This window comes from Stigmatopora argus, chromosome 8 (genome assembly GCF_051989625.1).
Source record: "Stigmatopora argus isolate UIUO_Sarg chromosome 8, RoL_Sarg_1.0, whole genome shotgun sequence".
Lineage (NCBI taxonomy): Eukaryota > Metazoa > Chordata > Actinopteri > Syngnathiformes > Syngnathidae > Stigmatopora > Stigmatopora argus.
The window spans coordinates 13,998,521-14,011,507 of NC_135394.1; the positions used below are offsets into that span (position 1 = coordinate 13,998,521).

The window sequence follows — 12,987 nt, forward strand, 5'->3', positions numbered from 1 at the left end:
TGTCACAATAGTAAGAGGGTGAGAATACAGACACAGCAAAATACATTTTAGACATAAATGAATAGGTAATAAATATGAATGCAGAGTAGCTACAATACAGTAAGCGCTGGCAACAAAACAGCCATGATGAACATAAACAGCCTAAAGTGGATGTGCAGTGGCCAATTTAATTTGCAATAATGGGTTTGCTTCTATTGTGTCGCAGCTTTGTGATTTTGCAACACCTCTCACAGCCTGCATGTGATTTTGGAGCTTCCCATATTTAGCTATAATAGAATAATTGAGGTAATTTGAGTACAGTGGATGCTAGCTATTTGTGGCTAGTTAGGGACTGAGCCAACAAACATTGACGAATGAAAAATGCGTCCCTAAAAGCGGTAATAAATCAAATTGAAGGGGAAAATAGGAATTGGATGTCTACCAGTAAATGTCAATGGGAGCCAATGAGTTAAGATTTAAAGGAACAGGAACCAAAAATAGGAGGGCAGTCTTGACCTGCCAGTCATTCATGTTTTGTTTTTTTAATCTAATGTATCTTCCATGGTACCTGGGATAGACTCCAGCACCCCCAGACTGTTGTGAGGATAAGCAGCACTCAAATAGAATGAATTAAATTAACGTATTTTAGGCAATTTGCTGGAAAGTCCACCAAGTTACAGAAAGATCAAGTACTCAAAAACCTATTCTTATTTTTTTTGATCGCGAACATCAATTGTGAGTAGAAATACGACATATATTTTTTTTATTTGACGATCTTGCATACTGAATATATTATCCCACTTTTCCTTTCTAAAGAAGTCGACAGAGTCAAAGTCTCGCCTGTTAAACGGCCCTGAGTCTCCACTAATGCCCACCTTGCAACACAATCACTTCACACACATACACACACAGCTTCCTTTGAAGGCACAAACAGTCATTCACATCTGGCTACCATCCTTCTCTTTTATTTTTCTCCCCCCACAAAGACCCCTGCTTAGCACGAGGAGGGTGAGGGGGGACTTACTGCAGTTTTTCGACCACACGATGTGCACCAAACGGCTTGGAACCAGAGTAAGAATAATAGAGGTTCAATAGTGAACATGGAAAAACTGTCCTGCAGAGTTTAAAACAAGGTTTTCAAACAAAATACCCACCGGGGCGATGTATTTTTCTTTCAGAAATCAACAGTTTAAATGTTTTTTTTTTCAATCTGTTAAATTTGTATTCCATTTCATAAGATCACCTATGGCAATGCACACAATATGTTCAGTTAGATGGTTATGTTAAACATCTCATACTTGTCAACTTATAAGTTTTTCCCGTATTTTAACTTATACGTTATTCCCGTATTTTAACGTATACGTTTTTCCCGTATTTTAACGTATAAGTTTTTCCCGTATTTTAACATATATGTTTTCCCCTATTTTAACTTATACGGTTTTCCCGTAATTTAACTTATACGTTTTCCCGTATTTTAACTTGTACGTTTTTCCCGTATTTTAACTTATACGTTTTCCGTATTTTAACGTATACGTTTTTCCCGTATTTTAACGTATACGTTTTTCCCGTATTTTAACATATACGTTTTTCCCCTATTTTAACTTATACGGTTTTCTCGTAATTTAACTTATACATTTTTCCCGTATTTTAACTTATACGTTTTTCCCGTATTTCAACGTATACGTTTTTCCCGTATTTTAACTAATACATTTTTCCCGTATTTTAATTTACACGTTTTCCCTGTAATTTAACTTATACCTTTTTCCCGTATTTTAACTTGTACGTTTTTCCCGTATTTTAACTTGTACGTTTTTCCCGTATTTTAACTTGTACGTTTTTCCCGTATTTTAACTTGTACGTTTTTCCCGTATTTTAACTTGTACGTTTTTCCCGTATTTTAACTTGTACGTTTTTCCCGTATTTTAACTTGTACGTTTTTCCCGTATTTTAACTTATAAGTTTTTCCCGTATTTTAACTTATAAGTTTTTCCCATATTTTAACTTATACGTTTTTCACATATTTTAACTTATACGGTTTCCCGTATTTTAACTTATACGTTTTTCCCGTATTTTAATTTATACGTTTTCCCGTATTCTAACTTATACGTTTTTCCCGTATTTTAACTTTTCCGTTTTTCCCGTATTTTAACTTATACGTTTAGCCATTTCTGCTCTAATCCGGATCGTCTCGGTCGCTGACGAAAACGTCATCAACTGCTAATATTGTCATGCATTTAGCATGATATGCACATGCAGATTTCCCTTTCACCTGTCCTCCTTTTTACTATATAAATATACCGCGTCAGCAAGCAATGTACCCAGACAGTCACGTTGTCAGCGTCATTCAGCGACATCTACAGAATCTTGAATTTAGTGCATACTGATTGGGCACCCCGTCGACTTTGGAGAAAAATGTAGACTTTTAAATGCGCCCTAGGTGAGTAAATACGTTCCGCGTTGCGTTTGTACGTTGTTTTTTTATCGCTTAATAAGAGGAATTGCAATCATTTATAAGGGGAGCAATTGGCCAAAGTTAACAGGTATGACATCTTATTTTTTAAACGTACAATGTTTGATTCCCTTTTATGGGTCAGTTTTACCGTAAAACTTGAAAGGTTTTAGCTTGTGGAGTACCGACATAGACGCACGCAAACACACGCGATGCAGTTAGCGTGAGTAATTGTTTTCTACCTGTGGTGCTTTTGCAGTGAATGTTTGATGAGGGGCACAAAGTTGCATGCTTGGCAGCGTATGAGAGTGTTCAGTGCTCAGGGCTAATTGCCGTCCAAATGTGCTTGCGTGGCTTCTTGGCGCACTGGTTACAAATGCTCCACCACATAGCCCACTTGGAGATGGCGCTGATAGATTTCAAGCAGGGCCGAGGTGAGCGCTACCGTCGCTGAGGCAGCGTGTTTACGGCTTTGGTTGAAAGTGAATTTTAGGATAGTTGAATCGACACACGCTAAATCGTGGTTCCGATTAATTCAAGAATGTATTCAATGTATTCCAGTTGAAAACAATGGCTTCTACGAATCTGTTCCAGATGAGGCACGCCCAAGGCTGAATTAAATGAGGAACCAAGCCCATGTTCTATGATATCCTAAAGCCAAATCCCTTGGAGGAAAGGAATGAATCCCAACTGGATCTGGGGTCTAAATCCTTTATGGACGAGGAACAAAATAGCTTTTGGACCAGTGGCTACATTATTTTAGGTCCTTGGGTTCAGAGACTCGAGACTAACCCTTTTTGGACCAGTAGTGCTACTGGTCGCAGCAAGGAATTGATCTACCGTAGTGGTTCTTCTTTGAGTCAGGGTAATGGTAGAAACAACCAATGGTCCGAGTCCAGGTATTAAATGAAAAATGTATTTATTTCTTACGGTAGTTGTATAAAATTGCATTTTGGTATTTAGTTTTTTACCTAGGTCCACAATGTCTTGTGTGTCTTGTGTCTGTTTTGCTACTGCAACCAAGAAATTTCCCAAATACGGGATGAAATAAAGTTCTAACCTAACCTAGTCTTCTTCGAGTGAGGGTAAGAAACAACCAATGGTCCGAGTCCAGGTATTAAATGATAAACGTTTTTATTTCTTACGGTAGTTGTATTAAAATTGCATTTTGGTATTGTTTTTTACCTAGGTCTACAATGTCGTGTGTCTTGTGTCTCATTTTGCTACTGCAACCAAGAAATTTCCTGAATACGGGATGAAATAAAGTTCTAACCTAACCTAACCTAGTCTTCTTTGAGTGAGGGCAAGAAACAACCAATGGTCCGAGTCCAGGTATTAAATGATAAACGTTTTTATTTCTTACGGTAGTTGTATTAAAATTGCATTTTGGTATTTAGTTTTTTACCTAGGTCTACAATGTCGTGTGTCTTGTGTCTCATTTTGCTACTGCAACCAAGAAATTTCCTGAATACGGGATGAAATAAAGTTCTAACCTAACCTAACCTAAACTAGTCTTCTTCGAGTGAGGGTAAGAAACAACCAATGGTCCGAGTCCAGGTATTAAATGATAAACGTTTTTATTTCTTACGGTAGTTGTATTAAATAGCATTTTGGTATTTAGTTTTTTACCTAGGTCTACAATGTCTTCTGTGCCTGTGCTTGCTTACTACAAACCAAGAAATTTACCGAATACTGGATGAAATAAAGTTCTAACCAAACCAAACCCACCCTAACCCAACCTAACCTAACGTACCCTACCCTAACCTACCCTACCCTACCCTAACCTAACCTACCCTAACCTAACCGTCAATTCAGATGGGAAAGAACTACTAAGACATTGGTTTATGTTCCTTGTAGATATTTTCAAAGCTATAAGTGGCTTTTGAAAAGACTCCCATCTGGACCTGGACACTTTCCTTTGTGTACCCCTAGTTTGCTCTGTCATGGATCTGGAGCAAAATCCCAAGTGGACCAGGGAAAGCTCCACCAAGGTTCTAGGTCTTGGTCTCTCCGCCGAATCTAATTTGAATCTCATGCCAAATCCCATGTGGACACTCTGGCTAAAGATTTATTTTCATCAAATCTCCCGTGGGAAAAAAAAATCAATACAAAGAAATCCCGTGCTGGGATGATACTACAATTAGCAATATACAAGCTAAATCTTGCGTGACACATGTATACCAAACACACAAACAAGAACATCTGACAAAAAGGAAATTTTCCTTTCCTTTATTCTGCTTCTGGCCCAATCCCTGTGGCGGCCTGTTCAGCACATTTCTCCTGGCAAAAAATGACACCGTCAGCACTTTTATGTGTGTGTTGCAGGGGGGGGAGCTATTTTTATCACGACAAGAAAAAGGAGGAAGGCACCATAACTTAAAGAAAATGGGCTGTTATGGATAAAAGCGATGTAAAGGCTCTTTAAAAAGTACCTTCTGCAAGATGTTTGGCAGTTTATGTTCTTCATTCAGCGCACTTTTGGCACGGCATCACTTGCTGGCAACATGGCGGCCGACAGAGGGTGAAGGGGGCTCGGATGAGATAAAAATAGAGATTCTATTTCAGGATCTTTTGAAGATAAAGATGCGCTCTCGCTGTGAAACCTTCCTGGTTCGTTTGTGAGAGGTTCAATGCACACCTGGCTTCAGAAAGACATCCAAGCCAACATCCCCTTAATGCATACCATCCTTCCCATGATTGTTTATTATGACACTGCAGCTTGTGCTCCCCAAATTGCAAATCAGTCATTTTTGCAGCTGCTTGAATGTATGAACTGACCCACGGGAGGTTCTCCAAATGGGTCTTTTGAACCCTAGAATATGTCCAAATTGCCCCCGAAGGGCTCTAAAGGCAACATTTATACGCTGTACTTGAAAAGAAGACATTATTACACCTATTGGGACCACAGGGATGAAGTACGTTTATGCGAGTTGACTTGCTTGCCCCAAAAAATGCACAGTGGTGAAAACACAATAGAATTTTAGTGTTAGAATTTTGTAGGGCATGGTCATCCGCAGCCAATCAGCACTCACCCTTTCATCCACTTTAAATTTTAAATCTCTTTCATGTATGGATAAAGAAATACATTTGAATGGGATGACTCTGCAGTATCTCTACACATCTAACCAATAAATTACGGGTTCAGGTGAAAAACAACAATGATTTTAAGGTTAAGGCACTGAAAATACCTTTTTTTTCTTGATGGTACACGTGAATCAGGTTAAGAAAATGTTGACATCAATACCACAAAATGTTCTGTACATTGTCAACTCACTGAGTCTCCTTTCACGACAGGAATGCCTAAAAAAATAGAAATTAACACATACAAAATCACTATTCTAATGGCAAACTAGCTGTTTTAATTTCCAAAAAAATCAACATATTCACTGCCAACGATGGAATTTTAACTCTTTAAACATTTTTTTTAATTAGCAGCAGTCAAAAAATTCCTTATAACTTGCTCTACTGTAAATTCCATTTTTGTAGACAAGGTTAACCTCCTAGATTAGAACTTTATTTCATCCCGTATTCGGGAAATTTCTTGGTTCCATTAGCAAGACACACATAAGACACACAAGACAATGTAGACCTAGTTAAAAACCTAGGACCTAGCATCCACATGTGTGGACATCACATTTCTGGTTGTCACAAGACTACAATGTTAAATTTTGGACTACACTTATGATGTGGATATCATTTTTTCTCAGAAGCTCCATCATATAAAAAGCTAATTCTTTGTTTTTACACTCATCAGGTCCCAATTAGCCTAAATATCAAAGCGAAAATCAAAATGCACGCCTTGCAAGAGTCTGGGTCTTAGAACGTTTAAAAAATGCAACACGCAAACAAAAATTACAGCAGCAAACCCCCACGTTTCTTCTCTAAAAAATAATAAGAATCACTTTTATTCGTCGTGGCAGGAGAGGAGAACACGGACACACTCGACATACTGTATGGATGTGTGAGTATGTTGGGGGGCGGAGTTATAAACGACGTACGAGACTATAATGTAGGACACACACACACTCAGTGGGTGACATTAGAAAGGAGGGAAGAACAATCTATAAATATCTCTTGTGAGTGTTTGTCACGCACATTGGTCGCCCACTTCCCCTCGTTTGACCCACCAGAGCGACGTGCCGCAGTAGCTGAGCGCTCCAAGAAGTGGACGTGAGGATGCACAGAATCATTTACGACCTGGAAGGGCTAAAAATATCGGAAGATGAATGACTTTCTGTTTTGGAACCCATCTCCGAGCCCACAAAAACTAAAAGAGACGGCGGAGAACTTAATAGGATTCACCTCGACACGTGCTGGAAAACATTACTTCGGAGGGGCTTCAAATCACCTGCATTTGACTCCGAAGCGGATTTTGTAGCTGATGCGCCATCCATCTAGTCCGCCGGAGACCCTTTGACTTGGAGCCAGGCACTTCAAAAGCGGAAGAGCTTTGAAGGCCATTGTTGGAGTCTTGGAGTCATCTGTTCCTACGTTGGCTCGCTCCCTCTGTCTTATGGTGTTTCCTTCAATGAAAGACATATTGTGACCACTCTAACCCGTAGAAGAAGGTGGAAATGGTAGTAAAACTCCTGTGAGCAACTACAAGCATACCTGGCAACCTCTGTCTTATGGCGTTTCCTTCAATGAAAGACATATTGCGACCACTCTAACCCGTAGAAGAAGGTGGAAATGGTGTCAAAACTCCTGTGAGCAACTACAAGCATACCTGGCAACCTCGGCCAATTGCTCCACTTATTAATGATTGCAATTCCCCTCATTAAGCCATAAAAAACAAACAATTGCAACATTCCACATATTTACTCACATAAGGCGCATTTAAAAGTCAAAAAGTTTCTCCAAAGTGGACGGGTTGCCAGATCAGTATGCACTCAATTCAAGATTCTGTAGATGTCGCTGTGAAGTTTTACGGTAAAACTGACCCATAAAACAAAAGGAAATCAAACATTGTACATTTAAAAAATAAGATGTCATACCTGTTAACTTTGGCTAATTGTTCCCCTTATAAATGATTGCAATTCCTCTTATTAAGCGATAAAAAAACGTACAAACGCAACGTTCTACAGATTTACTCGCATAGGGCACATTTAAAAGTCTAAAATTTTCTCCAAAGTGGACGGGTTGCCAAATCAGTATGCACTCAATTCGACGCTAACAGCTTGATGGTGTGGGTACATTGCTTGCTGGCGCGCTATATTTATATGGTGAAAGGGGAATTAATGTGCATGCGTATATCATGCTTAAAGAATGACTATTAGCAGTCGACCACAACGTTTTCGTCAGCTACCAGTTACCGAAATGATCCGGATTAGAGCTGAAATGGCTAAAACGAGATCGGTTTTACTAAAAAACGTGCTTAAAAAATCCTGTACAAAAGCTGTCATACGACGTACACAATTTGAAATAAAGAAAAAACATCAAATACAGGAAAAAAACATGTAAATTGGCAGGTATGTACAAGGCAAACAGGGCTTTCTATTAAAAGTCAACCTAAAACTATAACTCGCATACATTTTGAGGCACATGCGGAATTAGCGATATTTCAACTGATGAGAGAAGTCATTTTGTTCTAGAGTGTTCTATATTCAGGCTCCAAAATAGCCATGGAAATGAGCTTACCTTCTTAAAAATGATTAAATCTCCACCTAAGACTTATTTCAACACTCACATTTTTGTTAAGCTTCACCCAGCTTCAACCTCAAACATCTGGATTCTGTCCCGTTTAACTGCCACTTCACTCCAGCTTCACCTAAAAAATTAGGTTTGGTGTTGAAAATGGCGAAAGACGGGGAGAAGAAACAGGAATGGGGATACGTACATCATTTGAATAAACTTACATCACTACAAAAGGTCATACAAAACCCTAATTCAAAAATATTTCAGTCTTAAAAAAAGAAAAAAGATCCAAAATGGCCACCAATGTCGGATTAACAAAAATCTATTCATACTTTAGCGAACAAGTTAGACACAAAGAGCCAAAATTTTAAACTGTGGGAGTCAAAGAGCCAAAAAGCATTAAAAAAATCAATCTGCCAAATTATATTTTAGATATAATTTATTTTCATTCATTTTAGAGCCACATGCGGCTCGAGAGCTTCGTGTTCCTGCTTTAAGATAAATGTCAATTGCCTACATGGCTTATTCAACAGCATTTTCTATGTATTTCTTTCTCAACAAATTGATGTTTACGGTGTCACAAGTTATTTTTCCTCACAAAAACGGTATCTATTTGATGTATAGTTTCACCAGAAAGTCATATTTCTTGCCTTTGTGTTATAGGAGACGATAGAAAGTTATTCTAAGAAGTATACATTTTTGAAAGTCTATCGTTTCCTTCCCACCTGTCTTCAGTCAGACTCAAAACGGGAGCAGCTTTGTAAATGTAAGAACAGAAAAACTCACTTGTGATGCCACTACAATTCTTCCTGCACTCCTGCTCGTATTGTTCTTCTTCTTCTTGAAAATCTTGCATGCACGTGTCCACGTCGAGGCTGTCTGCCAACATGCCTGGATTGAATGAACCCAGAATAGAGTGCGTTGATGGACCCGCACCAAAAAAAATGGCGGGTTCACGAGCGGACTCTCGCAGCTGCTCCGCATACGGCGTTAAACGTCAGCAAACGTCTCCGCGTAAGATTTAAAATCGGCCCTTTTATGAGATATTTTTACGGCGGAATCGGGATTTTAGGACTTCACGAGTCGTAATTGTCATACGCGCCTTGAAAAATAACGATATTGAAGTTTTTCATTCAGGCGAACCAGATTAGGTCCAATTGTTGTCTCAATCTAACATTCGTTTACTCATTTTCCGGCGCTGGAAACTGCTGGTACACCTTTAGTCGGTTGTCAGCCAATCGCAGGGCACAAGGAGACAGACGACCTTTCACGCTCGTACTTTTAGCTAGGGGCAATTTAGAGTGTTCAATCAGCCTACCATGCATTTTTTTGGGACGCGGAGTACCCAGAGAAAACCCACGCAGGCACATGGAGAACACGGAAACTCCACGGAGGAAAGTCCAAACCTGGAATTGAACCCTCATACTCAGAACTGTGATACGGGCGTAACGCGTGAGCCCTTACAAGAGTCCCAATTGGAATATTTCAGACTAAAAAACATCATTATTCCTCAGCATATCATCTTATGTCACATGTGTCAAAGTGGCGGCCCGGGGGCCAAATCTGGCCCGCCGCATCATTTTGTGTGGCCCGGGAAAGTAAATCATGAGTGCCGACTTTCTGTTTTAGGATCAAATTAAAATGAAGAGTATAGATGTATATTAAATTTCCAGATTTTCCCCCTTTTAAATCAATAATTGTAATTTTTTAATCAATTGGATTTTTTTTTTCATTTAAAAAAATGTCATCTATATTAACATTAGTCATTCTCATCAAAGTTTTATCAGCAGGAATCATATAAACCTCCAAAATTATTACAAAATGTAATTTTTCACACTGATGTAATGTCACCAAAAGTTGATGTCTGTGGACCCTGAACAACTTCTGATTCAAGTGATGCAAAAATAAGTCATGTAATATTTTTAATCGCATCATTTTAGGACATTTCTCCAAATATTACTTAAATCTCCTAATATCACGCCAAAAAAGTCTCACACAGACTTTACGTTGCCAAAAGTTGATGCCCTAGAACACGTGTGTCAAAGTGGCGGCCCGGGGGCCAAATCTGGCCCACCGCATCATTTTGTGTGGCCCGGGAAAGTAAATCATGAGTGCTGACTTTCTGTTTTAGGATCAAATTAAAATGAAGAGTATAGATGTATATTAAATTTCATGATTTTCCCCCTTTTAAATCAACAATTGTAATTTTTTTATCCATTTTTCTGTGTTTTTAGTTCAAAAATCATTTTGTAAAATCTAAAAATATAGTTTAAAAAAAGCTAAAATAAACATTGTTTTAGATCTATAAAAAACTGAATATTCAGGGCGTTTAATCCAGTTCTTTTAATCCATTTATAAAAAAAATATATCTAAATATTATATCTAAAATGGTCCGGCCCACATGAAATCGAGTTGACGTTAACGCGGCCCACGAACCAACTTGTCTTACGTGAATTCTCCCACCCGACCACGGCCCTTTACACCCTAAAACGCCGTTAATATCCACTCCTGGCATTTATTAAAGTTGAAAACCATTTTTCAAGGGAAACCTTGAAATAAATTGTGACAAACGTCAGACCGTTTTAGCTTTAGTCGGGAAATCTAAAGCATCTAAAAGACGACTTCAGGGGTGGTCTAAACGTAAACAAGCAAAGTTAGAACTTGGATCTTCTCCTGTTTACGCTTCCTTCCCGTCTAGCCTTCCCGATACGCCACAACGCTAAAAAAAGCCCAAATAAGGCGTATTGCATCGTTTGCATGTCCGATTCTGGTTTTATCAGCAATTTATCCGTTCCTCTTCCCCGGCTGTCTTCCGTCTCGAATTGCGATTTCCACGCGGTCAAGGTCCGCGCAAAAACCCGTCGGAACATTCCCGAATAAAGAAACGCCGCATTGGTTGCCCTTGAAACGCTGGTTTTCTTCATGGTTTTCTTCGTGCGCGTGTTTTCCTTCCCTTCAGCCAAGGCCTCGCATCCGACAAGGACTTTATAATTCTATATGAATCACTTCCTTTTTACCTTCTGACACACACGTGTGCAAGATCTCAGGCCCACCTTTCTCCCCCCCTTCATGGCTGCTTCTGCTCAACTTGTCCCACCGGGATATTAGGAACAGCAGCAGGTTCCTCTGGCGCGCAACTGCTATTCATATTTAGTGTTTGACAGGGGGAACGGCTTCTTGTTAACCTCCTGAGACAGCCACATGGGATTGTGAGCACCCTATTTCCTTAAGAAAAAAAACAAGAAGCTCTAAGTATAGAAGATTAGAGCCAGTGAAAAAAAGGTGGCCAAGGTTTAGACTTTATTATCAGAATTCTGACTTTAAAGTTACAATGTTTAAAGCAGAATTCTGATGACAAGTCAAAATTCGGAGGATATAATCAAAATTCTGGCCACCATTTCTGAATAAAAAAGGATAGGTTGTCAAGTCATAATTCTGAGATTAAAATCAGAATTCTGAATGTTGAATTTATTCGAAAAACTTTACAATTTTGACTTTAAAGTCACAATGTTAAAATCTGATTTCTGAGAATTAAGTCCAGAGTTTGACAAGACCGTCAGAATTCAGGCCACATTTTCTGAAGAAATAAAACAAAGGTTGCCAAGTCATAATTCTGAGAATAAAATCAGAATTCTGAATGTTGAATTTATTCGAAAAATTCTGACTTTATAATTTTGACTTTAACGTCACAATGTTAAAATCTGAATTCTGAGAAAAAAGTCCAGAGTTAGAAAACACCGTCAGAATTCCAGCCTTATTTTTTGAACAAATAAAACAAAGGTTGCCAAGTCATAATTCTGAGAATAAAATCCCAATTCTGAATGCTGACTTTATTCAGAAAATTCTTACTTTCCAATTCTGACTTTAAAGTCACAAAGTTAAAATCAGAATTCTGGTTAAAAGAAAAATGAAAGTTGAAAAAATCACGTCAGAATTCATAGAAAAAAAAGCAAACATTCAGAATTCCGTCTTAATCCTCAGTATTATGACTATGCCTAATTCTAACTATAGCCTCAGAATGTTTACTTAAATCTAAGCATTCTTCTAACTTTAACGTCAGAATCCACCTTTTCTAAGCAAAAAAATGTGTGAGAATGTCACAATTCTTAAAAACAATATCATAATCTTCCCACTTTATTTCCCCCCTTCAGAGTCCCAAATCCTTCTCCCATTTAAAAACCAAAAACGACCATCCTTTACCTAAAAGAACATACACTAGCAAAAATATCCAAGTGGCAAAAAATAGTGTGGAGTGACAATCTTACCTTCTTCTATATTCGAAGTTCGTGTTATTGTGAGAATTGTTCGGTCGCAGCAAAATGTCACTGCGTCCTCTCACGTGAGGCCACTGTGTATATATTTGTCATCTGGCTGCCATGATAAGAGTGAAGTGGACATCGGTGCCCCCGGGAGACGCTTCCCACAAGTCCTATACCATCATGTAGGGCACAGGGAAACTGGATTTGCTCATCAAAAGCTAAAAGGACATACATGGAATACCACATGGAAATGAACTACAAAGACAGTGGCGTTTGTACGTTGAGGGACATTTTCAGTAATTAGTTTAGATTAAATTAGATTAATTAGATTAGATTAGGTTAGATTAGGTTAGATTAGGTTAGATTAGGTTAGATTAGGTTAGATTAGGTTAGATTAATTAGATTAGAGATGAGATGAGATGAGATGAGATGAGGTTAGATTAGATTAGATTAGGTTAGGTTAGGTTAGATTAGATTAAAGATGAGATGAGATTAGGTTAGGTTAGATTAGATTAGGTTAGATTAATTAGATTAGAGATGAGATTAGATTAGGTTATGTTAGATTAGGTTAGATTAGGTTAGATTAAAGATGAGATGAGATTAGGTTAGGTTAGATTAGGTTAGATTAAATTAGATTAATTAGATTAGATTAATTAGATTAGATAT

At 38.3% G+C, this 12,987-nt stretch overlaps 1 long non-coding RNA gene across 1 annotated transcript; it reads right to left on the bottom strand.

Annotated features, from left to right (window-relative positions):
• Nucleotides 1-4,288: 4,288 nt before the first annotated feature.
• On the bottom strand, nt 4,289-12,651 carry LOC144078563 (uncharacterized). Its single transcript, XR_013301251.1, has 3 exons — nt 12,328-12,651; nt 8,849-11,287; nt 4,289-8,195 (listed from the first exon to the last, which is right to left on the bottom strand). It is a non-coding gene; the product is annotated as an uncharacterized LOC144078563 (long non-coding RNA).
• Between the last annotated feature and the right edge of the window lie 336 nt (nt 12,652-12,987).